The sequence below is a fragment of the Theropithecus gelada genome, chromosome 6 (genome assembly GCF_003255815.1).
Source record: "Theropithecus gelada isolate Dixy chromosome 6, Tgel_1.0, whole genome shotgun sequence".
NCBI classification, from domain to species: domain Eukaryota; kingdom Metazoa; phylum Chordata; class Mammalia; order Primates; family Cercopithecidae; genus Theropithecus; species Theropithecus gelada.
This window is the reverse complement of record NC_037673.1, coordinates 10,227,381-10,231,597: the sequence shown is the minus strand read 5'-3', so window position 1 is coordinate 10,231,597 and position 4,217 is coordinate 10,227,381. Positions and strand designations below refer to the sequence as shown.

The following is a 4,217-nucleotide window of genomic DNA, read 5'->3' as shown; positions in this document are numbered from 1 at the left end:
ACTCAGCACGATGTTAGAAACCAATCCAAATGTGACAATAAGTGACATTCCTGGTTTATTTATTTATTTTGAGATGGTGGTCTCTATCCGTCACCCAGGCTGGAGTGCAGTGGCATGATCACGGCTCACTGCAGCCTCTACCTCCCAGGGTCAAGCCATCCTCCCACCTCAGTGTCCCAAGTAACTGGGACTACAGGCATGTGCCACCATGCCCAGCTAATTTTTTTATTATTTATTTTTTGTGGAGACGAGGTCTCGCTATGCTGCCCAGGCTGGTCTCAAACTCCTAGATTCAAGTGATCCTCCCACCTTGGCCTCCCAAAGTGCTGGGATTACAGGCATGAGCCACTGCACCGGGCCTGGTTTCTTCATGCAGGCTGTCACCTGGCTGTAGAAGGCAGTTTCTTATAAAAGTCCCTGCTGCGGCTTGAGCAGGAACAGCTGCATGGACAACAGCATGGAGCTTCTCAAGGTGCCTCCTTCGAAGGGCAAAAGTGGGTCTGATGAGTTCTTCAAAGTGGGTACCCAAGGGTCACATTCCCTGCATCCAACTCCCACTCCCACTTCACTCCTTCCTTCCTTCCTTTCTTTCATTTTTTAAACAAGCTTGGGCAAATTTTATTAAAGGAAAATTTTGCATGGTTTACTTTTCACCAATCTGTTCTGGCGTGCTTCTAATGATGTCAGAATCACCTGGATCAATAATAGCCATTGTGCACACTCTGTAGTATTTTCCACATGCTGTGCCCAGTTCAATATTATTGCCACCGTGGTGATGGACACCAATTTTGGCCAACATTCCATAGCTGGGCGGTTGTGAGAATGACCAATTTCACTTTGCCTTGTCTGATCATCTTCAGAGTCTGCTTGTACCCCAGCTCGTACTTTCCACCTTTCATAACGAGTTGGAGCCTACAGTTGACTGATTCCAGGAACTTTTCCTTCTTCTTTGTGGCCACCAACTTCCTGCCTTAGGTGCAGGATGACCTCCAACCGAGAGCAGCCACTAAGATGGCCGAGGAGCGAGAAAAGCCTCATTTCTTTCATAAAGGTGATTGCCCATTTTCAGACACAGGATAGGGGTTTATTGAGGGTGCCACCAAGGAGAAGGGGGTCACCACCTGAGAAGGGGCCATGGGGGGCTGCCATGGCAGGTGGCAGAGGGCAGAGCAAAGAAGGGGCAGACATCGCCCCTATCAGTTTGCTTGTGCTGCACTAATGAAGTACCACAGATCGGGGCTTAAACAATGCAAACTTAATGTCTCACAGTTCTGGAGGCCAGAAGTTCAAGATCAAGGTGTGAATAGGGCTTGTCCCCTCTGAAACCTGTAGGGCAAATTCTTCCTTGCCTCATCCTCGCCTCTGTGGGTTGCTGGCAATGCTCGTCATCCCTGGGCTTCCAGCTGCATCCCCCTAATCTCTGTTTCTGTTGCTGTTATATGGCATTCTTCCTGTGTCACTATCGTCATCTGGCTGTCTTCCTGTAAGGACAGCAGTCATCACGGATTAGGAGCCCACTGTCCTCTGGTAGGACCTCATCTTAACTATTTACAGCTGCAACACCCTGTTTCCAAATAAGGCCACTGCCTGAGATACTGGGGGTTGGGACCTCAACGTATTTTTCTGGGGAAACACAAAATTCAATCTGTAATGCCACCTTTATCAAAATTGTTTCTAGAATATTAATTAGGCTCATTCACCCCACCTGAGGGTTTTTTTGGTTGTTGTTGTTTTTTTTGTTTTGTTTTGTTTGTTTGTTTTTTGAGACAGAGTCTCACTCTGCTGCCCAGGCTGCAGTGCAATGGTGTGATCTCGGTTCACTGTAACCTCTGCTTCCCGGGTTCAAGCTATTATCCTGCCTCAGCCTCCCAAGTAGCTGGGACTACAAGTGCCCACCACCACACCCAGCTAATTTTTGTATTTTTAGTAGAGATGGGGTTTCACCATGTTGGCCAGGCTGGTCTTGAACTCCTGACCTCTGGTGATCCACCCACCTCGCCCTCCCAAAGTGCTGAGATTACAGGCTTGAGCCAGGACACCCCGCCCTGAAGAACCATTTTTATCTGCACAATGCTTCATTCAAACAAACCCTTTCTTGGAAATCTAATCTGTTGTATCCCAGAAGATCTTGAAATATAATTATTGTGCTTTTTTGTTGTGGTTTTTTTGTTGTTGTTGTTGTTGTTGTTTGCTGCTTTGTTTTTTGCTTTTTTGAGATAGAGTCTTGCTCTTGTTGCCCAGGCTGGAGTGCAGTGGCACCATCTCAGCTCACTACAAACTCCACCTCCCTGGTGCAAGTGATTCTCCTGCCTCAGCATCCTGAGTAGCTGGGATTACAAGCGCCCGCCACCACACCCAGCTAATTTGTGTATTTTTAGTAGAGACAAGGTTTCACCATGTTGGCCGGGCTGGTCTGGAACCCCCAACCTCAAGCGATCCGCCTGCCTCAGCCTCCCAAAGTGCTGGGATTACAGGCATGAGCCACCTCGCCAGGCCTATTGTGCTTTTTTCCCTTCCCCTAGTCTCTCCTAAGTGCTCAACGAGCAGGCTCCTGGCGGTTGGATGCAGAAGGCCTGAGTTAACAGGGCCTTTCATTCACTCTGCAGGCTCTGGAGAGGCCGAAGGAGCAGGCTGGTGTCCTAGGGAAGACCCTGGAGGGGAGGGAGGCCCCTGGTTCTGCCCACAGCTGACTATGGGAATCACTGGGGCAGCAGTGGGCGGGGCCGCAGCCATGGAGGAGGTCAGGTCCTGGGCCAGGGCCTGGGGGTGGTTAGAGAGGAGTGAGTGGGGACAGCCTGCTGCAGCTTGAGGGATCCTTGGGCACAGACCTCCCTGCTCCTCCTTGGCCCTCCCTCCAGGAGGCGCAGCCTCAGCCTCCTGCGTTCTTTCCTCTGCAGCTGCCTAGGCTGCCTGCGCTCAGCCCTGAACACCCTCCAGGCCTTGAGGCTCTGCTACCCCACGCGGAGCCCCCATTTCAACAGACACAGACATCCCAAAGCCCCTTCCCCACAGCCCGAAGAGAAGTCCTGGCTCTACAGAGAGAGCAGAGAAGCGGAGCCCCCCGGGATGCCCCCCGAGACCTCCCTCTCCCCAGCACCCAGGGTGGGAGCACGCACTTCCCGTGGCTGGGGGAAGAAACTGCCACACACAGGGAGGCTGAACACAATAGGAGTCTATTCCGCACAATCCTAGAGGCCAGAGGCGGTGACGTCAAGGCGCTGGACGGCCGCCCTCCCATCGGAGGCTCCGGGGAGAATCCGTTCCTTCCTCTTCCAGCTTCCCTGGCTCAGTGCAGCACCCCTGCAACCTCTGCCTCCATGGTGACATCGCTTCCCCTCTTCTGTGCCAAATGTCCCCCTGCCTCCCTCTCCACCAGAATAATCCCCTCATCTCAAGCTCCTTAATTTAATCACACCTGCAAAGCGTTTGCCGCATAAGGTAACAATTACAGGTTCCAGGGATTAAAACCTGATATGTTTGGAGGCCATTATTCTGCCTACACAGAGGGGTTGGCTTAGGACACCCGTCCTTGTTGCCGGGTAAAGCTGCCCAGGGAGCCTGGAGGAAGCCTTCTCTGTCTCTTTCAGCCCCCACAGGTACCCCAAGGGAGCCGCCACTGAGGTCCTCGGGCTCTGATCGAAGTATGACGTGACAGCAAGTCCACTCCTCTCCCTGCTGACTCTGGCACAAGTTTTCCGTGTGGCCAGGGATGGGCGTGAGCAGCCCAGAGTAGGGGCTGGCCCAGGCTCGGCCAAGGCCCACACGTCTGCCTGGCCATCATGCCCAGCTCTATGTGAGATGGGACCACCAGCCTGGTCCAGTCATGCACAGCTCCGTGTGAGGTGGGACCACCAGCCTGGCCCAGTCATGCCCAGCTCCGTGTGAGATGGGACCACCAGCGCTGGCCACCTGGGGGGCTTCCCTGAGGGCCAGCTCGCAGCTCTTCGCCAATATCTCGTCCCAATCTGCAGATGCTAGACCGTAAATCTTCACTACCCAAAGAGGGGTGCCAGGGCCAGCAGCAGCCCCCCTCACCTGGGAGCTTGTTAGAAAAGAAGACCCTCAGGCCCAGCCTCAGCCCTTCTGCATCAGAACCTGCATGTTTACCACCCGCCGGGGAGTCCTGGGCCCACGACAGTGAGAAACACGTGTAGAATCAACTCCAGTGCCTGTTCCCCTCCCACCAGTGCAACTGCTCATTCCATTCCAGAGCTGGT

At 53.3% G+C, this 4,217-nt stretch overlaps 1 pseudogene across 1 annotated transcript; it reads right to left on the bottom strand.

The window, feature by feature from the left end:
• Window positions 1–599: 599 nt before the first annotated feature.
• LOC112626972 lies at window positions 600–1,188 on the bottom strand (annotated as a pseudogene). Its single transcript, XR_003120002.1, has 2 exons — window positions 1,122–1,188; window positions 600–970 (listed from the first exon to the last, which is right to left on the bottom strand). The product of XR_003120002.1 is annotated as a 60S ribosomal protein L30-like (transcript).
• Between the last annotated feature and the right edge of the window lie 3,029 nt (window positions 1,189–4,217).